General features: G+C 42.8%; 1 protein-coding gene across 14 annotated transcripts in view; it reads left to right on the top strand.

The window, feature by feature from the left end:
- The first annotated feature begins 5,024 nt into the window (after positions 1-5,024).
- Positions 5,025-27,193, top strand: part of NCOR2 (nuclear receptor corepressor 2) — a 641,335-nt gene continuing 619,166 nt past the window's right edge. For 10 of the 14 annotated variants that reach the window (XM_068243885.1, XM_068243983.1, XM_068243973.1 and 7 more), the window contains exon 1: positions 5,025-5,286. The gene's annotated coding sequence lies outside the window, so the exon portion shown is untranslated. Of the gene's footprint in view, positions 5,287-11,994; positions 12,122-27,193 lie in introns of those variants that run through there. The other 4 variants (XM_068244011.1, XM_068244026.1, XM_068244020.1 and 1 more) reach the window with 2 other exon arrangements.

Consider the following 27,193-nt stretch of genomic DNA (forward strand, 5'->3'; position numbering starts at 1 on the left):
CTGCAGCGCTCCATTTGCAATTCAGGGAGGCTGCAACGGGTCTCCATGAGATCTGCTGTGGACCCCCTTATTGTTTGCCGAGACCACCAGGCCCCCCCCTTGGCTACTAGCCCCATAGCAGCTGCTAAGGCTGCTATGGTGATACTTATAACGCCGAAAAACTAGTGTTAGGCCCTAGTAAAGGGGACACTCATGCAGTAACTTGAGAAGCAACATTTCCACAGAGTAATGATAAAAGGCTCCTGGATTTCAGGATAATGCCTAGTGAAAGCAATGCTGCCCTATTTCATGTGACCAGAGATACACTGTAATTGTTGGGGCAGACAGAAAAACACTGAACTATTTCAGGGTTCCAAGAAAAGATCAGTCCATGTCCCAGTTAAAATGTGACAAATGTTACTAGTGAGAATGATAACAAAGGTAAATTATCAGTAATAATATTGACACTGCTAGGTAGCTATGAAAAGCTTCAGTGACAAGAGCCTGGGGCTGGCTGTTTGAGAAGTCACATGAAGAGCTTCAGAAGTAGAATCTGGCTCTGCACCAAAACCCCTCCCCCTCACTACCATGGAAAAGACCTCACTCAGAAGTCCATTTAACCCTTAACTAACAGCCAGCCACTGACTTTTATGAAGGCTATGTTATTCACTCATGCAAATCATTGTGTACACTTGTATAAATATGTAGCAGTGCTGGAATTAAAGCAGTTTTTTAGTCTCACATGGCACAATTTGATAGAACTGTAATGTGATGTAAGCCGCTGTGAGTTCAGCACTTCAGAAATGCCAGTTCCTCATTTAACAGAAATAGTGCCCATGTGTGCATTTAGCAACACCGGACTGCCGCACATTTCCAGTTCAATAAGTATAAAGCAGGCCTGATATCATCCACACATTCACTGTAAAGCTCTTAGGACCCTTTTCCACAGTGAAACGAGATTGAAATTTCACTTATTTTCCACTTCCACTTTTCCACCGTGATGTTTGTGCGATCTGCTGGTTGTATTTACTATTGCAATTTGTGAAGGGTAAAAAAATTGCTATATAATTGCTATATGATTCTCCTGCGCTCCCATACAGGAGCTCAAGTCTACAAAAAGTCTCAAGTCTAGCATGTCTGACATTTGTACTCGGGAAAAATCACATCATGTTGAATCTAATGCGTACCATAGTCAGTCATTGGCTAGGTTCACAATGGGGCATTGCATTGGACAATACAGCAGCATTGCTAAAGCGATGCAATTATATTGTAATGGTACGTTCACATCTGCATTTTAGCAGTATGGTGCAATGGATACATTGGTGTAACACAAGGCATTCTGTGCGACACTGCATCACACAAGCATGAACAGTTCTAGTGAAGCATACTTTTACACAACGCACATAGTGTGTTCTTAGGCGAACTGTAAGGCCTGGAACCCACTTTATTTGAGGGTTTAGGGATGCGCCTTCAATCGCTAGCGATTTCCCTGAATGATCTGCCAATGTAAATGAATGGGAAAGGTTCCACTAGAGCGATTGAGATTAAGGAAACTGCAATCACAGGACATGCAGCATTTTGGGAGCGTTTCCATTCTATTGGAATTGTATAGGAGCAGGGAAATCGCTCCCAAAATCGCTTGCAAAATGCTATCACAAATGACTAGCGATTGCGCTTTTTAGTGGGTTCCAGGTCTAAAAAGGGTGAGGCCTGGAACCCACTAGCAGTACATTACGAAGTCATTTCTAAGTGCTTGTGATTTGAAAAGCTCTTGCTAATGTACTGCTATGGGTGTGAGCCCACTTGAGCGATGTGATTTTATAAAAATCCCCCACAGCATTGCGTTAGCGAGAGCTTTTTCAAATTACTAGTGCTTAGAAAGGCTGCTAGTGGGTTTGAGCCCTGCCTGAAGTATGTTTGGGATGACGTAACCCATTGCAAGGGTATGAATCAATAAAATATTGAGGCTAGGTTCACAGTGGTCAGTTGTATAACGCCTGCATTATAATGCGTGTGAACTGCGATGTAGAGTGAGCATAGCATTTAATACAAAGCCTGCATGCAGAGAATTAGAATAACACCAACAGTTACAACTCAGTACTGGGAACAGGCCCATAGAATTGTATGGGTAGTAAGTTGATATGCAGATTTATTCTGCAACACAACTTGAGTTCTGTGAATTACCCCTGAGAATTGAAAGAAAATTGACTGAAAACATGGGGACTCTGGGCAGAAAGTAGATTTGGCAGCAGGGCATACATGACTGATTGAGAGAACCAGTGCTTGAAAACAAAGTAAAAAAAAAAAAAAAGAAGAGTAATGGGAAAGTCAGACTTCCAGTTCCTGATAAAGAGCCCAGCAGTCATCTACAAAATACAAGTTCTGCTTTTCTTGAGCCGTGGCAAATCTTCCCTACCAGAGATGGGAAGTGGAAGTCGGCAAGAGCAGGAACTCCCCTGTGCTGAAGCAAATCTTTCTGCAAGACTAATCAGAATGGGAAGATTACTGATGGCTGCCTGTCTCTATGCTTGATTAAAAGGAACCTAAGGTGAGGGGCATATGGAAGCGGCCATATGTATTTCCTTTTAAACAATACCAGTTGCCTGGCAGTCCTGCTGATCTTTTTGGTCAGTAGGGTTTTAATCACCCACCTGAAACAAGCATGCAGCTAATCTTATCAGATTTGTCATAGACATTTGATCTGCATGCTTGTTCAGGGTCTATGGCTTAAAGTATAGAGGCAGATGGTCAGCAAGACAGCCAGGCAATGCACATTATGTAAAAGGAAATAAACATGTCAGCCTCCATATCCCTTTCACCTTGGGTTCCCTTGAATCAGCTGTCAGGTAATGCCATTAGTCTCCGAATCCTCCATGCAAAATTTTGGTTCAGGCAATGGTTGAGTTGAGTCCACAATACAACTGTCACAGCCGCTGTGGTAGCATATTATTATTATTTAGTATTTATATAGCGCTGACATCTTCCACAGCACTGTACAGAGTATATTGGCTTGTCAATTAACTGTCCCTCTGAGGGGCTCACAATCTAATCCCTAACCTAGTCCTATGTCTATGTATGTAAGATAAGATAAAATACTGATATTCCTATTCCTACCTTAAAGGAGTAACACTCATACGTAAAGTAGCGGTAAAACTTCTCAAACTTTTATTAACAAGGCACAATTTGACAACGCGTTTCGCCGGCCACAGCTGCTTTCTCAGGTCTATAGGTGTGCCCTGTGCTGACCAAGTCCTGATCCAAAGGCGCTCTGGATCAGGATTTGGTCAGCACAGGGCACATCTATAGACCTGAGGAAGCGGCTGTGGCCGTGAAACAAGTTGTCAAATTGTGCCTTATTAATAAAAGTTTGAGAAGTTTTACCGCTACTTTATGTATGAGTGTTACTCCTTCAAGGTAGGAATACCAGTATCTTATCTTATTAGAATCATATAACATAAGAAATATATATATATACATCCTCAGGCACCTACTATCCTCTCCCAGTTATTTCACCCCTACACAGGGGAAAGGACGCTTGGAAGCTTTCCAGGTGTGCTATCGTCTTTCGGAGCTGCGACCTACCATACCGCTAGAAGCAAGGCCGAGTGGGGACGGTACTTCCTCACATGCTGAATGAGTGGTTGCTTTTATAGCGACCCATTTTTGTGAGTATATTTCTTAACTCCTATATTTATTCTGGTGTCCCTCTGATAATACACCATATCGGGCTCCATGTCTCTCTGTGCCTTTTTTGTTTCCTCACAAGAACCTGCCATTTTCAGTATTTGATTGCTTGCTGGTGGTTTAAAAGGCATTTTATTTTAAGTTGTGAAAATATCACCTAGGAGAAAACTCAGGAGAAAAAGTGCATATGGCCCATTATCTCTGCTCTGTTTCATAGTTTAATATACAGAGTGTAGTTTGTAAACTGCAAATATTACAGAATGATGAAATGTTATAAAAAAAAGCTAAATAACTAAAAATAAAATTATGAGACTTTCTTTTCTTTGCTACTAATGTTCTATTTCTTAGCTGTACAACACATATCAGCACCTGCTATTTACCGGGCGCCCAAATTTCCACTCCGGCACCCAAATACCAATATTTTCTACTGGCACATATGGCGGTGCCCAATTAGTCCACTTGCCGGTGCAATGAAAGATTTTGCAACCCATCACATTTCGCATCTTGCCATAGAGGACAGTGTATGACTGTGTAGGCGTGGCTCCTTTCTGTTAACACGCCTGTAATTTTTTGCAACCACAGATCCCATTGAGCTAGAGGGGGGATTGTTCCCTCCAGGGGGGGTTATTAGTTGAGCTAGAGCAGGGATTGTTCCCTCCAGGGGGGGTTATTAGTTGAGCAAGAGGGGGGATTGTTCCCTCGGGGGGGGGGGCGTTATTAGTTGAGCAAGAGGGGGGATTGTTCCCTCCAGGGGAGGTTATTAGTTGAGCAAGAGGGGAGGGTTCTGTGTGAGAATAGGGTTTGGTTGGGTTGCATTTTCTGATAGAGATAGGTTGAAGTCAATGGTTAGGTTGCACTTTCTGATAGCTATACCTATAAATAAGTGCAACCGGTTGCAAAATCTGATAAGGTTGCAAAAAATTTCACCACACCGGATGTGCCCTTTTTTTTACTGCTTCGCTGACTGCAAGGTAAGTATGTAATATTCATCTGCAGGTACATCATGTGTTTATTTTAAATCATTTTACTCAGTTCAGGTTCCCTGTAACTACAGTTGAAATGTTAGAAAATATTCACAAATCTACATAAATGTATAAAATATGAATATAATATATTGTAAAGTGATTTTAATGTAAAGGAAAAAAAAAGTTTACAGCCTATAAAAGCATTTACCATGCAGAACAACATTTATATCTGAGCAGTCACTGTGTAAACTTAGCACAAACCAGAAAAAAAGACAGCTGAGGAAAGGAAAAAAAAGAAGAGGAAAAATGCTGCCCCTTTAAGAAAAGCCCAGGGAGAAATGTGAAAGCTATTTGTTTGGTGTAAGCCTTGCTTGGATCGGTGCCATCAATCTCTTGCAGAATCACAGACACAGAAGGAGCCAAGCAAAGCATATCACAAACTTGCTACTCTGTAAAGCAGCACAGAGCAAAGGGAAGCAGCTTCAGCCAGACATCTTAGGCACGGCGCAGGGGAGAGAGCGGAGAGGAATCTGTGGATTTGTAGCACCGGAGCTGGCCGAGGATCTATCTGCCTGCTGTCTATATGTGCCGGGCGGGCTGACACTTTGATCTGCTGCTAGTGGAGACTGGGGTGACAAGAGCCATGATGGATCTAGAGGTAAGGGAAGAGGCAGCCCTTATACAGGGAACTGCTGCTGGTCGCCTTCATGTTTTTATTCCTGCATCATTCAGGATACATTACAAGTCAGCAATCCATGTGACCGTGCTTCTCGCTGGGTGGGTGAGAGCCGCAGAGCGCTGATCCCTGCTTGTTATTAGAGTTGCCTAGTCAGTAATGGTTGCGATCATTTGGGAACTGGTTTAACCCTATAGCACCCCGTCCCTATAGAGGGGGAAGGGGGCGCTTCTGGGAGGACTGGGGTTGCTTAAAATAGAAGAAGAAGTAACAAATCGGAGGCTATCAATTAGAATTGTTAATGGAGGGAGGACAGATCAGTGACAAGTCATTATTCCTCTCCAGCAGCAGAGCCTCCTCATTCCTGAGCCGCATTTCCTATCCAGCTGCATGGAAGGAGCATTTCCTATCCAGCTGCATGGAAGGAGGGTCTGGCTCTTCCCTCCCTGTGCAGCAGCCAGTCAGTCAGCCTTTGCCGGGAAAGTCTTGGCTGACTTCTCCCCGGAGTGGCCTAGAGGCAGAAATGGCTCATTCACGTCATTATCATGGCTGAGGCAGAGAGAGATCAATGCAGCACAGAGCGCTGACTGAGGGAGCCTCTACAATCATCAGAGCAACTTCAGCAGCGAGGTGACAGAGGGAGCAGCTTCCAGTCACTGGAATGACACACTGAGGTCTAGTCATGAGGCCTAGTAGTGCAAATCCCTTCCTGCTGCTACCAGTGAAAGTCCCTGCCTGACTGGCCTCCTCCAGCTGTGCTGCCACTGTGACCCCAGCTTATCAGCCTGGCTGCACAAAGTTGGCAGTATTTTGCAGTTATTTACAGGATCTCTCTCCTGTTGACACAGTAGGATGGCTTTTTACTGAGACCTAATTTATGAAGTTTGTCTCATATATTGTGAAATATACAAATTATCCTGAAAACTTGTCCTAAATTTATTAAAAACTGCTCTTGGGTGGTGACAGTTTGTAGATGCTGAGTGGGTGCTATCAGACGATAGTACGACTCGTACATGTACTGAATAATTCTGTCACAGTTGTTGGTTGATGTTTCAGGTGACAATTTTGGATTGATGTTTCCTTAGGTACATACACACGTCGGATTTACGCAAACGACTGGTCTTTTGGACATCCAAACGACCGATCGTTTGCGTAAATCCAACGTGTGTATGTACCTTTTTTGTGATGCGCTGTGACAAGGTAAAGCAAAAGGCTGTGTTGACACTAGATATGACCATAGTTATTTTTACGCAACACTTCTGCCATCCAATGCAGGGTTCTTTGCGGGGTTTACTGTGGGTTTGGAGTACTATATGTCCATTTCAGCCTGCTGTCTGGTGCATTAAAATTCAGGACAAGGAAGATTGTGTGAAGGTTAACAGTATTTTTTTTTCTTTCGACACACTTGTTATGATCGAATTGTACAGAAAACTGCGCAGTGTGTGGTGAAAATCGATGTAAAATGATTCTTTGGTTGATTGGAACAGAAAATGTAATCAACCCGAAAGTTGGATTTTACGATCGTACCTGAAGAGAGAAAACGCCCAAATTGACCCGTTTATGGGAATAATCAATAATGACCTTCTGATTACTTACAATTGTAAAAAGTGAGTTAAAAGATTGCATCTGATGAAAAAAAAATTGTACCGTTAATGCACACCTTGAGAGGGATTTGAACTATTGCTGCTTTCAGTGAAGTACACACAGCAGATTATCAACACCAGAAGTGATCAGGATTATTTTAAGTGAAAATTTAGTGTGAGAACAGCCTGTTTTCTAGCAGTTTGCTAAGTTATGTATCAGCTGACCAGCTATTGTAGTTCCAACTTCCCACTGTAACTAGCAGTGTAACATCTGTGCCCCCCACACAACCATCCTAAAGCTGCATACTCACCGCCCGACGGCTCCTGCGATGTCCGCTTGATGACGGTCGCCAGCGACGCCTCTTCCTGACGGCGGGTTAAAGCGCAAGGTCAGGCGACATACACAGCGGCACGAGCGAGACTTCCACGATCGCGGTACTTTGTGCAGTGTTGTACGGGATCTCAAAGATCTGATCCACCGCGTCGGTTTGTCGTCATCGGCACGACGCTAGGCGGACGCAATCATGTCTCTGTACCCACCTTGCAACTTCGTTTGAAAATTGCCGGTTGTTGGGAAAATCGTTGGGAAAATTGCCAGGTGAGTACGCAGCTTTAATGGGACAATATGGGCTGCTTGGGAAAGAGCCAGGCAGCACATCTACACTCACTGGGAAAGGTGAATAGGGAATGAGATTGTTTGGGTGATCTTTATCTGTACATAGCTTTATAAGTAAACATTCTCCATTGTAGAAGTGAATGGGAGCTCAGTAGAAGTGAATGGGACTCACTGTGTTGGTGCATGATGAGATGACACACTGATCTATTCCAAGGAACTGCTGTCAATTCACTGTGTTTTGGCAGTCATGGATTAGTCCGTTTGCTGACGCTGCATTTTGGTTCAGGAATAGTGACTGGTTTAGGCCAATTCTCCTGGTAATAGCGTGCTTTACCTAAGGAAGGATTCAACAGGTCATTTCGATTTGTTCCTCTGCATTTATAAGTGCTGCTCTTCAGTAATTAAGGCTGGGAGCATTGAGGTATGTGCGAAAATGGAAGCATTCACGTCCACTATTAAATGTCCAGCTGCTATGTAATTTATAGAAGATGCACTTGGTGTCTGGAGGAATCTTGTATGTAGATAAACACATTTAAAAGACAACTGGAGTGAGAGGGATATGGAGGCTGCCATATTTATTTCCTTTTAAAGAGAGTCTGAAGCCTCATTTTGCCACGGGATAGCAGCTTTTCTGCTCATCTATTAATGCTTACGAAGACTGGCTGAAAAAAGGGGCATTTTAGGAGGCTACATATTATTCTCTTTAAAGAGAACCAGAGACGAAGCACCCTCATGTATTTTATTACATTTATCAGTGGGAACATAACAGTAAACACCTACCCTGCTTTTAGTTTCATTCTTATCTGCTTAATTGGTCTATTAGCAGCTGTGATAAGAATCCCCGACTGGCTCAATCTAGGTTTGACCTGGAATCATTATAGCTGAGTCACTCTTTTGTGGAGTCTTTTCAAGCCCAAGCCTGCCTCCTCCTGGCTCAGATTTCCTGCTTTGCATACTGAGAGCTGTGATGACATGGGAGGGGCTGCTGCTGCTGATAGAGAATCTCTGAAACCGACAAGTCTGGCTGCAATATGATCTGTGTGCACTCTGCATAGATAATGATGATGACTGCAGTTTCATTCCTAGAGAGACACTTCCTACAGGCAGCTGCACATCATACCAAAATGAAAGCACACAGATGAAAGGCTGCAGCAGCCTAGTCTCATATAGCCTAGACAGCACATCCAGAACAACTCATAACCCGGAAGCAGAAGGGATATGAGCCGGCGGCCATATTTGATTTTTCCTGGAGCAATAATGGATAAAAAACACTGATAAAGGCACACCAGAGCAGCGAAATTATCAGGTAGAGCATTTCTTCTTTACAAGCTATCGACTGATATGTTTATTTTGTGTGAAAGGTTCATCTCTGGTTCCCTTTAAGCAATACCAGTTGCCTGGCTTTCCTGCTGATCCTCTTCTTCTAATACTTTAAGCCATCAATAAATATGTCGGCCTCCATATTATTGTCTCTTCTGTTGTCCTTTAAATGTTAACAAGCTTGCTGATTAACATGGCTTGAACTGCTGCATGCTTGTTCAGCAAGATCTATGGCTAAAAGTATTAGAGGCAAAGGATCAGCAGGATAGACAGGCAAGAGGTATTGCTTAAAAAGAAATACATTTGGCAGGCTCCATATCCCTCTCACTTCAGTTGACCTTTAAAACACCTGGAAATGCACTCAAAAACACCCAAATATGCTCCCAGTCTCATGTGTGTGTAAATGTAAAAAGTGGGATGTTCTGGCACACTCGGTCCATGCTGGAGATCTTGTCAATGGATACACATTATGACCCTGTGGTGGTATTTGTGTGAGTGTGAGACAATTGGTACCAGAGGCCACTTGCTCTCTAAAACAGTAAATTTAGTTATCAGAGTGTGGTGGGGACCTGTTGGCTTTTATGCAGTGACCTTTGGAGTCTGTTTGTTTAGTTTTACAACTATGCAAATATAGTATTTCCTAGCTTTATGTAATTTGCACTATGACAAACATGTTTAAATTCTATTTCAGGTGTAGTAAACCCCTGGAATAGGCATATCCCTTGTTATCAGCAAGGTTAGTAGTGCTCTCACTTTGTGTGGCTATCTGGTATATAAATTATATGGATGATAATAATGTCATGGCTGTAAATTTATATTTGAGATTGAGATTAATGTGTTCAGTGAAGCTGTAAATGCTGTGAATAGCTTGTCACTTGATGTACTCGGAAGCTACACCGTGTGGGAAATCATAATGGTCAGAGGAGGGTGAAAAGAACTGGGCATGAGTCACCTCACAGAAGCATCTTGATCATTCAGCATAAAATGACATTAAAGCCATTGAGAGAGGCTAGATTTAGAACACTGGGCTCCTGTGTGACCTCTGACAGCTTTACAAATTGAAGTATATTCAGGATCAGCTGACCTGTCCACCTTCACACCAGGAAACCTGCACTATCATTTATGTCAGACAAACTTTGCTGATCTCTGGACCTACAGTATTCAGATTCACATTATACTTCACAAACCTGTATTTTCATCCTTGTGATGGGCTTAATGGAAAAATCCTGCTTATAAGGCGATGTTTACATAAATGATTCTAGAAACCTGAAAAAAGTACATTCTGTGTTTGTATATGATATATTTATAGCACTTGAGAGTGGCCGGTGGAAGTACACTCCGTTACACCTTGCCACTTACCACTGGTGGTGGTACGTGGGCAGAGTTCAGAAGGTTGATGGCAGAGGGAAAAAAGGAGTTTCCAGCAGTTCCTGTGCCTTGTAGTAGTAATGGGGATGACCCAGAACCTCCGACCTGGATGGAGGCGACTGAAGTGGCAATGGCCAGGGTGAGAGGGGTCACTTGCAATCTTCAGCGCTCTAGAGCTGATCTAATGACCCTCTGGAGTTTGTGTCTGTTGCTGGCGGAGGAGCCAGCATACCAGACCAGGATGGAGGAGCAGAGGATAGATGTATATTTGATTGACAGTTGGCCTTTTTCGGCTTTTCCTATGGGCCTCCTTCACATGTGAGTCTGAAGGCGGTAAGTTTGATTGTCAGTGGCTCCTGTGTATTGTTCAGACACTTGCTATAGTGCTCGTCACAGGCTGAGCATGGCTGCATTCAGATGCAACTCTGGGGGGGGGGGGGGGGGGGGAAGGGGGGTCGGGGGCGGTGATGTAATTCGGGGTCCAGCAAATTACTAGCAGTCGGCTGTGAACTATAGAATTTCAGATATAGCTGCGCCAACACCATGCGGCGTACAGTCCAGAAAGCGCACAGTTTGGCCTCACACATGAAAGAGGTAGACTATACAGTATATACTTTTCCCCTATTAGTTCTGGAAGGGCCATGTTGCTTCCACTTAGATGCCCTCATAAGTAGTGCCCTAAAACACCACATGTGTACTGGCACATTGCCATGAATGGGATTTCACACCAGTTTCAGGGACATCTAAACTCTTGATTAACATTTGTGTAATAGGCCTGACTGAGTGTCCCTTTTGTTTGCATGCCCACAGGCTTGCTACCACATCATGAGTTTTACAGTTGAACAGTATTTGCCTTTCTTAGAGGGAGTGATTCATTATATCAATATGCTGGCCATGCAGCTAAATGGTGCTCTATAGCTGCTGTTCTGTAAATCTGTTTGAATGCATTTCTCTGTTTGTGTTTGGGCAGCTAATGAAGTGTTAAAGAATCTGTCCCATGGTGTTAATAATGTGCAGAGTACTACAAGGGTTATTTATCTAACCTGGGTATGGCCTATTGTCCTCTCTGATGTCACTACAAGATGTTTGAATGGCTGCAGGATTCCTGAGAGATGAGTGCAGTGAGAGGGGGTGGGCTGGAAATGTACACAAGTGGATTAATGAGAAGTGCAAAGAAACTGGATGACTAGTGGGAGTAGATGTAATCCTGCATTCTGATTCCCTCACACATTCTGCTAAAATGGTTAAAACCTTAAGGTTGCCATACATCTAGCGATACTTATTCCATCAACAAAGCGATCGACTTTATTAAGGAATCAATTTCAGTATGGTTGATCGAAAATCGATCGACTAGTGACGCACACACAACAAATTTATATCCTATGCGATTCACCTTCACAGTCGTTCTGACTGACATTGTGTCTCCATGCTCTGAATGCAAAAATCAATTCAGAGTCGATCGAATGACATGTGAATGGTAGCTGATTCCCTGTGCGATCGACTAAGCTGGTCGATTCGACATGAAATCGGCCACTTTTCATCGATTGGGAATTCTGGAACACACTGGATTCTCTCTCCATTCTATAAAATAATCGAATTGAATGGTCAATCGTACAGCCAAATCGCTAGATGTATGGCCACCTTTACAGTAGGTAATAGAAATCTGACAGAAGCGACAGGTTTTGGACTAGTCCATCTCTTTATAGGGGATTCTCAGGGATTTATTTTTTTCCAAGGCACTTAGTGAATGGCAGTTGCACTGTCCAACTGCCAAAAAACTGTGTAGCGAGCAGGGAAGCTGGCCAGCATCATTGTTTAAATCCTTTTTAGGGAATATCTTTATAAAGAATAAACGCCATGCTGAGAATCCCCTATGAAGAAATGGACTAGTCCAAATCCTTTCACTTCTGTAAGATTTCTACTGCCTACTGTAAGTGACAGCAACATAGGAGAAAAGTAATTTATGGCTCATTTTACTCTGGGAAAAAATGTACTTCTTATTTATACATGTTTGCAGATATTTTACATTTTTTGCCATACCCCTTTGATTTACCCTAAATGAGGCTCATGTGTTAGGTACAGAGGGACCCAGCGCTGGGTTGGAGGAATGTAGAAGGACCCAGGCAGCCTATGTACTATTTAAAGGCTACTGAGGTAAGTGTAAAACATTTTTTTACATTCACTTCAGGATTGCTTTAATACATAGTTGATCCTCTAAATACGTAATTCCATGTGTTTTACATGATGACCACTGGGCTCTTGTGCCCCATCCTGTCTGGAGATGGGTTACAGTATCCTACAGTAATAATACAGTGCTGGAAGGGAATACGTGAAGGAAAGAAAGGTGTTTTTTCTTTTTACTATTAAAGTTTGTAGCATGGAACATTTTAATGATAAAATGATAAAATTATGCTTAACCCCTTTCCTGAGGAATTATTGATAGCTGCTTGTGGGTCTAGTTCCTCCTCTGTGGAGGGGTATACGGAGATGTGCACTGTGACATACTCTAGGCCGATAGCCACAGATGTGCTGTGGGTTAGCTTAGCAAAGTTCTGGTAAGAGTAGCGAGGTGACTGGATGCTGGTATTGCCTTCAGCAGCTCTATTGCTGTTGAGGATAATTTCCTGTCATGCAGTACGGGAATGGTTGCTATGGTCAGTATCCCCAACAGCATCTTAAATACCTATGCTCTGTATACAGTATGAATTGTGGTATTTATGTCTTCATTTATTGGTTTCGCTTGTCTTTTTATTGAGGGTTGCTAAAAGATGCCCATATGTTTCCCATTTGGAAATTGCAAAACACATTGTGTACACAAAGTACTTGGCAAATCTGTGCTCACGAATGTGTGCCTGAAGTACAAATCTGGCTCTTCTCTTACTGTCACTATATGTCCCCTGTATTCTTGCAATACACAGAAGGCCTTATTCCCTAAAATTGCAATTCTTTGGCTTAGTACCTCCGTTGCAACTCCAGTCAGCTGCTAGGATGTGATCACATCCTGCTGGGCGAGAAGTTCGGAAAACTGCAAACTCTTGCCACTCTCTGCACATCATCGCTGAGAATTATTGTTCATTATTTTACTAATATATTGTATATACTGAGTTGAGTTTTTAGTTTTTGTTTTGTGCTCAGACAGGATTTCCTAAGTTATAAGTCTTTTTGGAGCTGTTACTTCTATTTACGTCTTGTATCCCTTCTTCCTCAATTGGCACCATGATGATGAGCAGCACGCTGCCAGCCTCGTGTCACTCCTGTTTAATGGTGTATGAATTGACTATCTTTGATCAATAATCAAAATGATTCCTGCTGCAATCTGATTAATATCAACTTATCAAGTAGTGCGAAATGGCTAAAGACTGTGTCCTGATTGATTTTCCGATGAAGGAAATATTGTTTACAAGGTCAGCCATACATCTAATAGTGTATGATTAAACTTTAACACTTTATTACATCACAGGCAATGCATACTTCCTCACGTGCTGTTGTGTGTCAGTGATAGAAAATTGATAGGATTTTATCGAAGTTGCCATCTGTTTGAAACTAGGAATAGAAATGTATATACTAGATTTGCTTTCTCTTGCCCAAGTCGTGACCTCAGCAGTGCTGCCCCTTTTCCGGAACACAAGTGCTTTATTAATTTAAGAGAAGATTTTTGATTACACAAGAGACATTCTGTACCAGTGTCTGAGTTATGGAATAAAGGCTTACCTTGCTGGGAATTCATCCAATGCAGAGACCAATCTGGACTCTTAGATCAGCAAGGAGCCAAAAATGCTTTAGTGCAATGTTTCTCCGCTTTATTAGGGCTTGTTCACACTATGAGCGTTTGGGTATTTTATATATACCTTCTATGGAAGGTATAGGGAAATCACAAAGCGGTTGAAAAAGCGCTCTGTTCAGCGCTTTTAAGAATAGATATATTGTATTTATTTTTTTTCCGGGTCAAAGAGTTCACTTCCTGAATGACTGACATCAGGAAGTGACAATCTCAATCGCTCTGCAAAAGCCCTTAGAAAGGTGCTTACACAAAAATTGCTGAAAGCTCAGAAAGCGCCGTGAATCACTCGAAAAAAATGCACACAAAAGCGGTCATCGCTTTATAATGTGAACAAAGCCTAAAAGTATGTGAACTAATGTTTGGCAGCTAATACACAGGTGTGGGTCAGGGTCTCTTAGGTGCCCTTCTTCATGTGGACTTGTGTAAAGCATGGTACACACCTTCAATTATAATTTGCCAATCACCCACCAATTTTATTACCTCCATGTAAAATGAGGGTCAACAGCTATCAAAAACTATAAACAGACTGTGTAAGTAAGCTCTCATACTACATTGAACTGGTAAAATTGGTCAGTGAATGGCCAATCATAATTGAAGGTGTATACCAGGCTTAAGGTGTTCCCTTAAGTGTGTCAACATTTTTTGGTATTATTTCATGCAGATGGTTGCAAGGAAATTGTGATACTGCTGCCCAGCAATTCAGATACATACTTACTTTGGACAATTGGTTGGCAGTTGTTTTGGGCAGCAGTTTTAGTACGAGTGCTGTACAGACACTATTCAGCTAAATGGAGAGGTGAAGAAGATTGAACTGCTCCCCACAGGTTACACGGTCCTCCTGCTGGATATGAAGGGAAGGTCAGCAATGTTGGTTGTTCTGGATATTTCCACTTTTGAACTGATTTTTGCACCTATTGCAATAAATGAGCCTCTTTTGTATTTAGGAAACTGGAAATGAATGTACTGCGGAAGATGACAGCGCTTTATAAATACTAAATTACTGATAATAATAAACACAAAAGTTAGAGGCTTACTGTGGTAGTGGCCTCCTGAGACCATGTGCCAACGTTTAAGTGCTGGGTCCCTTGAGCACCACAGCACTGGTACAGTCCACACATTTTGAGTAGAGGGAAGTGCTAGTGTCAGTAGGGCTTTTCCGCTTTGCATAAGCCCTCTCCTCTGCTTGGCAAGCATGGACTGTACTCGCGCAAGCCCAATGAGGATATGCTTGTTCATGGCCGCGCCCCTGGCCAAAAGCCTAGTCAACCTGCTGGGTCCAATAGTTATGGAGGGTCTGTGCGGTATGTGGTAGGAACTGATTCCTTCTAAGTCGATTCTTTTCATAAAGGAATCGATCATTTTGGAACATTGGGTGTAAATCTTTGTGTATGACCAGCTTTAGCTGAGGCCACTGGTTGCAGATTGCCTTTGTTATGCACCCAGCAATGTTCTGTAGTCTGAGCAGACGCTCTAGCAGCTGACTTCCAGACGTGTTGATGATAGAGGATGACCTAGACTCAGTACTATGCAGATAGTATATGTAACACTTATGGCAGAGTGTGCTCCTTGTTCTGCCATATGTCTGGCTATTTGATGTACCGTGCACTAGACATTTTAATACATGACATATGCTCTTCAGTACTTAAAAGGATTGGTGCATGCTAAATTCATTTTTGTTTTTGCTTAATGCTAGAGAAATGAAATCTGGCCCCATACTATGTATTTACCCACAGAATGAAATTCAGAGAAATTAGACGATGTGTGTCTACACTACAAGTAGCCAATATAATGGTTATTCTCATGTAGCTGAAGTAATAAGGTGTAAAATATTATTAAAATGCAAGTGTATCACCCGCTCTATAAACTGCCTGTTATACAATTGGTGTAACAATACAGAGTGGCACAAATAAGGACAGTCACATGTCTTCTATTATTGGTCTAGTGAATAAACGATCCTCATAAAAATCGCCTCAACTGCCACCAAAATACAATAAAGTAAATAATGCTAGCTGTGGTTGGTAGCCTATAGATACTCTCGGGGAAGTCTAGTGGCAAATACAGATAAACACATACCCTGGCAGTGTAGGTACACATGGCCCCAATAGTAGCATAGGCCAATGACTTTGAGAAAGGACCAGTCACAGAAGAGGAGGCCACCAACATTGGGCGACACCTGTACCCTTGCTAGGCTTTTACCTGATACTATCATAAATTACCATTTCAGCTTAAGTAAATCAAGGGTGTCTACGCAGCTTTAAACCACATGAAAGGTCAATATGTAATTCAGCCTAGCCAACTGCAGATCTAAATACAACATTGCTTTGAAATGGCTGCCTGCTTAAATGTCACAGAATGTTATAGGAATATAGGAAGCAATTCTAATTAGACTGCCTTCATCATTTTCTGCTTCTAGAGCTCTTGTGGAAGTTCAGCAGGTTTGTTTCATTTGGCTGGTGGCCAGAAATGACATAAAAGGCAGATGACTTTTCAGTTTCACTCTAAACACTTACGTTAGTGTGAAATATGAACTTGACTTGAGGAGTAGAATGCTAGTCTTGCAGGGGAGAGCACATAGCCGGGTGCTTCCTCCAGCAGACCTGGAGTTAAGTGTTTGCCAAGCCTTCTCTGGAATGTGTATCTATCTAGTTGTGTCTCTCTCTCTTGACATCTGATACTAAGCACTTTGCATATCAATCTCCTTACACTAGCACTTGTGCGTCTTGAGATTATCTGCCTCCACCCACAGAAATATATCCGTGCCTCTATCATTATGCCTGTAAATAATTCATATCTGACTAGATAACATCCACTTGACACATGGATTTAACATATCTTGCTGCATTTTAGACGGGTGTTAAATTTATTGACAATATTTTGCATACCTTGGAATGGAATATTGCATATTGTGCCTGTTCAGGACATTGCTCAGTCCTTTCATATCAGTTTATCTGTTCAGACTTAAAGGAGTATCCCCTAATGATGTTCGCTATTTTATCTTTTCTACTTTGCTCTTTATTGAAATGGCTCATGTGAATTTAAATAAACTTTCAGAAAGTATATGTCTTGTTTTACAAACAATAAGTCTGCTTTTCCAGACAGAACACTTCCATTCTATTGTATTTAAAGCTCTGCTAAACCTATTATTAAGAAAGGAAAAATAACGGTACAACTAGCATTGTGTCAAAGTGCGTACACACCTTTGAGGGATGTCGCCCATCGGTGATCAGGACCCGATTCCCTTGTGCCACATCACCGTACAGGCTGCACAGGTGGGAGTCAATTGTGTAGCTGACGACGTGCTGTTACTATGTGGGGAGGAGGACCACGGAGTGGCGCTTGCGTGACGTCACGTGGTGGGGGAGTGGAGTAGACAATGGCATTGGGGGAGTTGATCTGCTGTGGCGGATCGCTTATGGTTTAGTGATCAGAGGCCGGTCCTTATCGGCGCTTCAGCTGACTTTAGTCAAGCAGGTGTACGAGCCTTTAGTCTGAGTGACCAGGACTAGCGGAAACAAAAAGCAATCCTGTTGTCCTAGATCAGGGATGCCCAACTCCAGTCCTTAAGGGCCGAGCTATAATTAATTTATGGTACTGAATCAGGAAAGATTTGGTTCATCGAGTAGAACACATTTCTCCAGTTCTGTACATCCTAAATACTGGCATGGATATGGCCATCATGGCCTGAAGTTGGACATCCCCATCCTAGATAGCGGGAGGATGGAGGCTGCCAGCAGGGAGAGGGCCACATGTCATTAGCTGTGGGAAGTTGTGGTGGTGGTTGTGGTGTGTTGGTGTAAGAATTGCAGTGCAGCACTTTCCCAGTTATTTATTAATTCATTAATTTTATTTATTTTTAATGAGTGTCACTTGAAAAGTTCAAAGAACTTTCTTCTATTGACTCACTGATTACGTCTTTTGGAGTAAATCTAATAATTCGTCCCGCAGCTGGCTATTATATCAGTCAGCTTCAGTGAGGTGCAGATATGCCTTCAAAAGACAACCGAGCTGTCTCATAGTGTTATATATTTTGTGTGTGTGTGTGTATTTAATGTTTTAGAGGAAAAACTTTTTTCTTTTTTGATGACAATACCACTTTTAATGCACTGTCCATTGACCTAACATTAAATATAAAATGCATGAATAATAGATGTGGGGCTGGATAGAGCCAGGTAGTGAGAGCTCCTAAAGTGGGACAACTATAAAAATTGGAGAGAAACCAAACCAGACATGGCAAAAGTGATGTTATTCTAGGAAGTGGAACTCCAGGGACAAATTAAAATGAACCTGCAGAGAGAGAATGCCTTCTTCCTGTGTGACAGCCCTCCCCTTTCCCAAGTGTGGGCATCTCCTGGGCTCCTGTAGACCTCTGGTGGTGGAAGCAGTAGGCTCTGGCTTTACTTTCAGCCAGTGGGCCACTCAGCGTAGAGCCAAGAGTTTCAGCAGCAGATAAACATGTGGTCATAACCCTGGTGGAAAGCAGAACGGTTCTCCCAGCTGTTGCTTTTAGGCCCCAGGAAGGCTGTAGAGCAGTGCTGCACAGTACGTTATGCAGACATTTGACACTTTTCCGAGCTTAGTGGAAAGCCGCTGAATTGGACATGCTTTTCCCTAAAGTGGATTTGAGCATATTTATAACAAGCAGGTTTTTCTGACAGACCTCTTTGGCTGAGTTGTTTGAAGCAGGGGTACACCTTCCTTGAAATAAATCACAGGACAATGTGAATGTTTATTACACAGCGATCATAAATGTGGAAGCATAAAGTTATGCAATTACTAGGAAGCTATAATGAGCTCTGTACGTTGGGCTCTTTAGTGTGTATAGTACCAGGAATGGCTTTCAGCATTCCTCACCTCTGCAGGATGCTTGTGTGGCTCTGAATTAATAGACCGTTAATATGAACATGTAATCTTTTACACTTGCCTCTAATGAATTGTTTTATGAGGCCGGGTTCCTGTGATACGCGCTAATGTCATGCAAAGACTCCAGAGGCCATTACAATAGGTGCTTTAGAAGCTGCATTTAACCATTACAGACTTAGCTGGTAGTTCATGTAGAAGCTATACTGGTGTGTGATGGGCATGCAGTGATTTCATATAGAGGAGCTCAGCACTGATGGTGTTACTACTACAGGGAGAGTATAGTGTATGTGTTCCTATTCATCTCTCATGGGGCATATTAATGTGATCAGTGCTACGGAAATGTATGAGGTTTATTCCTGTACAATAAGTTATTATGTTTTCTATTTATTTTCATTGATTTTTCCAGGCAGAACACATATTATTGTTGGTACCTCCAACCAAGGCAAGTCAGCACATCAGGAAAATACATTTCTAAAATGGAAACTGTCAGTGTGGTGTCATCAGTTCTAGTGGAAAATTAACTATAAATTAACTTTCCTACGTCACTTGCAGTAGCTATTATATTATCCTGACCGGTTTTGGACTAGTACATCTTTTAATGGGGGATTCTCCAAGTTACCCTTAAGCTTGAATACTTACCTCGCAACCCAGGAAGAAGGATCCCAGCGATGTACCACGGCGACGAGTGCTCCCCAATCCATCTGCCTGGCGGTGGGTGTACGTGACGGAACACAACAGGCGCGAGAATGAGTGTTCAAGCAATCACGGTACTTTGCATGGGAGTTGTCAGGGATCTTAAAGATCAGATCTGAAGTGATAGTTGTTATTGCCGCACGTCGCTAAGCGTCATTTGCGTAATTGGGCGGCTGTACATGCTTCACAAGATCACGTAAACGATTGCTCGTCGGTCAAAAATCGCTGGTTGTTGGAAAAACTGTTGGAAAAATCACGTAGTGGGTACTGGCCTTTATTCTCTTTAAAGACATTCTGTGGAAAAGACCTATGCAGAGAAGTCAGACAGCCTGCCTGCTTGAGTGCTGCTATTCTTTCATTATGCTGTGCCACTGTCATCCAGGAAGTGCTTTTGGAAATGAACAAATATGAGAATCCCCCATGGGATGAACTAATCCAGTGACCTGCAAACTTGGCCCTCCAGCTGTTAAGGAACTACAAGTCCCACAATGCATTGCAGGAGTCTTACAGCCACAGTCGTGATTCATAAAGGCAAATGCATTGTGGAACTTGTAGTTCCTTAACAGCTGGAGAGCCAAGTATGCAGATCACTGATCTAGTCCAAAACAGATTAATACTTCTTCCTGTAAATAACAGCAATCTAGGATAAAATTAATTTAAAATGCATTTTACTCTGGGACATCTTCTGTGTATACATACACTTTTATATTTAAACATTTTCACCATTGTGGTCCTTTAACATCATCCATCGAGGGGTTAAATGGGTGCATACTTGCGCACGCTCCCATGGTGCACGTGCATTTCGGCAGAATGCATATTTTTTTTTATACATCCTATTTGCACTAATTGATGCAAACTTAATGTTTCTAAATCTTCTATTTGTGCACATAAGTGGTTTAAGGAACTCATTTCAAGTTTGATACCGGATTAGAAGGAAGGCTCTGGCTAGTATAGAGCCTTCTCATTCTCTGCCCGGTTCTTCATTCCATCGCTGTCCACTGGTAAAGTGATTTGACTTCCTTGGCTGAACAGCTCTTCAGAACTATAGTATACTTTATAGTAGTTCCTATGAGGAGTGCATCACCACTGCCCTTGCGCAGTGCACCTGTCCTGACCTACTGCAGCCATGCAGATGTTGGGCAGCTGCTAGAATATATAAGCTACAGTAAGACTGACTGCAGAGTTTGCCATACATAAACAAATTTGCTTCCGAGCACCACAGTCTAAAGTTTTTGCTTCACAAACACACAGAAAAGTGGGCAATACATTCCCCTGCCAGCGACAAAGAAAAAGGGATGGTTGATGGCTTCTCCACACAGAGAGGGCACAGTTTTCTGCCACCTCACAACTAAACCCACTGACCATCTACATTAAAGCCCTACATGCTTATATTACTGTGAGCCATGCTAGGTGGGTGGTTTAGGCAGCTCCATGGGGCAACTGTGCTAGGTGCTGTGTCACCCTTACATTTTTCATATTGCACATTTTTCAGATAAATGAGAATTGCCTGCCTTTTTCGCATTCTTGAGAAGGCTTTAAAAATACAGCTGATGGAGCTCGGAAGGCAACTGGGATTTTCTGTCTAATGTGGATGGATGGATGCTTATTACCTGCATTCTATATTTGGACAAGTATGTATAGGCAGTTGTGAGTGAAGTAATGTTACTGAGCAGATAACACAGAACATATGTACAGTGCTGTTACCAGACTACGGCTAGCTTACATGCATTATATTTTCCATGGAACCTTTGCCCCATTTATTGCTTGTGCTCCTTGCATTCTCTGTCATGACGCTTACGCAATACTTTTACCGGTCCTGGCTGTTCTCCAGAGGATGGGAGGAGGGGGCACAGTCGTATATCCTTCAAGGCAGGCTAAATAGTGCTAGATATTGTTTGCATTGTTCTACACATCCTTGTGTTCTGCTGATGCAACACAGTCATAGCCCTCTGTGCAAATGTAATATTTGCAGTACGCTTGTGACTCCTATGGAGTCATTTTACTACAGAACTCTTCGACCTTTGGATTCGCTTCATACGTTTTCCTATTGGTCACAACAGGGCCAGAGGTTGATATATAATGGTTGATATATAATAGAGGAAAAAACAAAGCCATGTAGGTGGAAACACATGAACTTACGTGGGGACACAGTGGACTTTTTACAGCACTGGCCAATAGCCGCGTCCGCATGATATATGTCCAGACTTCAGGACTTTTTGCTGTCTCTCCACAGTTATATGGTGTCCTACAAACCTGTCTCTAACCTTCCCTTTCTGGGGAAGGGAATTGAAAAAGCTGTATACCTCCAGCTAGAAGCCAGAATTGTACAAAACAACAGTTATGACCCATTCCATTCTGGCTTCAGGAAATGTCACAGCAGTGAAACTACCCTGGTCCAAATCTGCAAGAGACAGAAAAGAGTGCCCCATCCTAATACTGCTAGACCTTTCTGCAGCCTTTGATACAGTTGACCATGACATCTTGATAAGCAGGCTACAGGAATACTGCGGTATTGATGGCATAGTTCTTCAGTGGTTATAATCCTTCTTGAGTGGCAGAACCCAAAAAGTACATAGCAAAGAAATGAACAGCGCTATTTAAAAACAGATAAGTACCTACCTGCAAGAGAATGCAAGCCCCACTTGTGGGATAAAATACACACCTAGCATACACATAACCTGTCTACCACTGGAGGGTGTTGGTTTCCTGTAACAGCTTGCATGCAACTTGTTAAGTACTCATCCCTCCCACTGCAGAGACGTCATCCCCTATGGGAGGGGACCTAACACTAACTAAATCCTAACCTATGCATATGCATAGCCTGGGTGCGCTACCAAGTGAAATCGAAAATTGAAAATTGCGCAAAAGGTGGATCAGCGCATCACCAGGCCGCTTACGAATGGCCTACAATCAGAGGTGCGCTGAGCCCCCCCAGCCTGGTGATGCGCTGATGGACAGGTGGTAGACAGGTTATGTGTATGCTACCCATAGGGGGATGACTTCTCCACAGTGGGAGGGACGAGTACTTAACCTCCTGAGCGGTATGGACGAGCTCAGCTCGTCCATCACCGCCGGAGGCTGCCGCTCAGGCCCTGCTGGGCCGATTTTCTTCAAATAAAGTGCAGCACACGCAGCCGGCACTTTGCCAGCCGCGTGTGCTGCCTGATCGCCGCCGCTCTGCGGCGATTCGCCGCGAGCAGCGGCGAAAGAGGGCCCCCCTAGCCGCCTGAGCCCTGCGCAGCCGGAACAAAAAGTTCCGGCCAGCGCTAAGGGCTGGATCGGAGGCGGCTGACGTCAGGACGTCGGCTGACGTCCATGACGTCACTCCGCTCGTCGCTATGGCGACGATCTAAGCAAAACAAGGAAGGCCGCTCATTGCGGCCTTCCTTGTTTATTCTGGGCGCCGGAGGCGATCGGAAGAACGCCTCCGGAGCGCCCTCTAGTGGGCTTTCATGCAGCCAACTTTCAGTTGGCTGCATGAAATAGTTTTTTTTTTATTAAAAAAAAACCCTCCCGCAGCCTCCCTGGCGATCTCAATAGAACGCCGGGGAGGTTAACAAGTTGCATGCAAGCTGTTACAGGAAACCAACATCCTCCAGTGGTAGACAGGTTATGTGTATGCTAGGTGTGTATTTTATCCCACAAGTGGGGCATGCACTCTCTTGCAGGTAGGCACTTATCTGTTTTTAAGTAGCGCTGTTCATTTCTTTGCTATGTACTAATATAATTCATTTTTGGTCAGCTACTCCCACTTAGCAGCCTTGCTTTTGGTGTATATGCAGGGGGGGGCTCAGCGCACCTCTGATTGTAGAACCCAAAAAGTGTCTATGAGGCCCTTCCTGTCCACCTCTGTACCACTTAAGTATGGGGTGCCCCAGGGCTCCATCGTTTCTCCCCACTTTTCACGATTTACATGTTACCGCTTGGAAAACAAATCCAAAAACATGGCGTGACATACCACTGCTATGCTGACGCCACCTAATTATATATTTCCTTCAAGCCTGGTGTGACAGACCCAACTCTAACTATAAATGCCTAGTTAGGTGAACTACAGCATTGGATGAGTGACAACTGGCCGAGACTAAATGCAGATAAAACTGAAGTCCTCCTGATCGGAGGGCAGCGCAGGACAACAAAACAACTTAACTTGCAGTCTTCACCACTGGGAATAGGAGGCACGGATCTGCGCAGCTCTGATCATGTGCGTAGCCTGGGAGTTCTAACTGATGGGGATTTAAACTTCAGAACTCACATCTCTACTGTGGTGAAATCATCCTACTACCTGAAGAACATGGTAAAGATCAAGCACCTCATCACCCCCCCCCCCAGCTCAATCTCTGGATGTTATTTAAATCCAGACTGAAAATCCACCTGTTCATTTTGGCATTTGCAGAAATATTTTTGTTGGGCGAATACTTCATTCTACTACCAACTATTCTACTACCAACTATAGGAGCCTAGCGCTTTGAGTCCTATGGGAGAAAAGCGCTATAGAACTGTTATTGTTATTACTATCAAAAGACGTTGCATCTGGATGACAATATAGGCTAAAGAGCAAAGACACTGAGCATTTTTAGATCCATTTGTATGAATTGTAGATGTAATAAAAATACACACGATTTATGTCAGCAGTTGTTTTTGAGGATATTTGACTCATGGAAGTGTAGCAGCATGCTTTACACTTTGTGTGAAAGTGCAGTTGTTGTTTTCATTTCTTAGCTTAGCACTAAAGGACACCTGAAGTGAGAAGAATATGGAGGCAGCCCTATTTTTTTTCTTTTAAATAATACCAGTTGCCTGGCAGCCCTGCTGATCTATTTGGCTGCAGTAGTGTCTGAATCACACTAGAAATAAGCATGCAGCTAATCTTGCCAGATCTGACAATAATATCAGAAACGCCTGATCTGCTGCATGCTTGTTCAGGGTCTATGGCTACATGTTTTGTAGATGATCAGCAGGACAGCCATGCAACTGGTATTAAAAGGAAATAAATATGGCAGCCTCCATATCCCTCTTGCGTCAGTTGTCCTTTAAGAATCGTTTTGGCAAGATGAACTCTAATAATAATAATAATAATAATAATAATAAATTGATGGACTTCTGATAATGTATTGTAGTGCTCTACTAGGTACCTCTTATTAAGTGCTGTTGTTGGGACTGTGTATTAATTAGTCATGGAGATATATGGGCCTGCTTATTTACTATCTGTGGAGCTAACTGACATGGTGACGTAGTGGTTAGCGCTCTCGCCTTGCAACGCTGGGTCACCAGTTCAAATCCCAGCCATGTCAACATCTGCAAGGGGTTTGTATGTTCTCCCCGTGTCTGCGTGGGATTCCTCCGGGCACTGCAGTTTCCTCCAACTTCCCAAAAACATACAGATATGTTAATTGGCTTCCCCCTAAATTGGCCCTAGACTATGATACATAAACTACACGATACAAACATAGACACATGACTATGGCAGGAATTAGCATTGTAAGCCCCTCTGAGGGACAGTTAGTGACAAGATAATATATACTCTGTACAACGCTATGTAATATGTTGGCGCTATATAAATACTTAAATATAAAAAATAAATAACTGTGGCAGGGAATCAGCCTATTAGTGGACACACGGGGAACATAGCCCAACACTTTCTCAGTTCCAGACTGAATATCGGAGGCACCAGATACATTTATTGTGTTCTAGTTGTCTCTTGCGTGTTTGGCCTGGAAATCCCCATAATGGTGCCCATACATGGTACAATTTTTTCATTTGTTTTTTTTCGATTAAAAACATTTTTTAGTTCAATTATTCGGTTAGATCAAATATAAATATAATTTTTCCAACGTGTTTGATCAGATTTTTATTGAAACATGTTTTTATTTTTCTTGATCAAAAATAAGATAGTAATAGAATAAACGGGAAAATCGAAGGTTTCTATTGTACCTTGTATGGGCACAATAAAGCTGACCACTAACGATCCAATCTTTTCATCCAATTTTACCAAATCTATGTAGTATAAGGGTAAACTGAGTGGATATATTGAATGTATATTCTAGGCAGTTACCTTATATTACATAGAAATTGTAAGATTGGATGAAAAAAATTGTATCATTAGTGGCCACCTTAAAGAACACGACTGCTAAAGGAAAGAGAGGCTGCTGTTGCCGACCTCCATCTAATAATGCTTCTTTCTTGGCTGTCATTCTAATCCAATGGCCTCAGTAGTGAAACCTCTGAGTCAGTATAATGGCCCTGCAAATTACCATATGTCTTCAGAAAAGAACATGGGCAATGTCAGCTTCCTTAACTCTGTCATCTGAGGTTTCCTGTAAAGAGGAATTTAGTAAAACATTAAATAAATCGATCCCCGCCTTCTAATAGTTACCATAGTTCATTGCCAGACTCTCCGTTTCCTCACTCTTTATTCTGTTTGAAACCTCTTTCTTCTGCCCCCTGAAAAGTTAGTCTGTCTTTGCCTCATATTAATTGATCTGCCACTGCCAAAGGGCGTTTTTTCTACCTCAGGCAAAAATACATCAAATAAATATTTTCCAAAGCAAAGTCTGTTGAACCTCAGAGGTTGTTTTGGAACTGTCGAGTGATCTGTTCCCTAATTATCTTTCTTACTGATTTACAGCCATTTGTTACAATGCTGACTAAATAACTAATACTTAATACCACACCTGTAGGGATAAGATTTTGAGCCTCTCTAAGGGACAGGTAGTGACAAGACAATATACACTGTACAGCGCTGCAGAAGATGTCGTTGCTATATAAATACTAAATAATAATGCCTGCTCACTGTTCAGAGGTTTTGCTGATAAGGTTTGAAGGGCCAAAAAAACCCAGAAATGATTACTGTATAATCTCATTTTAGTAAACTCCAAGGGACCAGGAAAAGTGGTTTACTATATCAGAAGTTTACTGTATCAGAAATTGTACTATAAATGGCCCAACATGCCCTGGTACATTCTCTGCTGAAAAGGACCAACTCTGTCCTCCCATTGGAGATACAGTACAAACATTTGCACATTTGGTGGACTACAAGTTTAAGTATACCTTTAGGCTACTTACACACCAAGACGCTGCATTTTAGGGGACGTTATGGTCGCATAACGTGCCCCTAATGCAACGCCTGGTGCTCTTAGATGTGGACGTCAGAGTGAGCCGCGTTGTGCAGCTCACTCTGGCGTCCGTGATGCCGCGATGCGTACCTTTGGACGCATGCAGCATCACGTGGTCCCGCCAGCCAATCGCCGCACAGAGCGGCGCTCCAGGAAGTAAACACTGCACGTCACACCGTGCAGTGAATATTAATTAGCCATGTGGCTGGCCGAGGAGGAGGAGGGAAGACCTCCTCCTTCAACACTACTGAGCATGTGTGCACAGTCTAACGCATAACGCCGTAGCATGCAGCACATTCAACGGACGTCCTGCGTTACAATGTAACGCAACGTGGGCACTGTGAACAGTCCATTGATTTTTCATTACTGTGCGGTGGGCTGCGATACAGGCTGCACTAACGTGCGCCTGTGACGTCTCACTGTGAAAACAGCCTTAGGGTTGCATAGCCAGGCTGGACAAAATACTAGTATCCATGGCTGCCGTCGCTGTATAGAGGTAGCCACTCACTTCCTTTGAGTGGCTCTGAAACCTCCGAAACCTCCGTGGGTGGGACTT

This window comes from Hyperolius riggenbachi, chromosome 1 (assembly GCF_040937935.1).
Source record: "Hyperolius riggenbachi isolate aHypRig1 chromosome 1, aHypRig1.pri, whole genome shotgun sequence".
NCBI lineage: Eukaryota > Metazoa > Chordata > Amphibia > Anura > Hyperoliidae > Hyperolius > Hyperolius riggenbachi.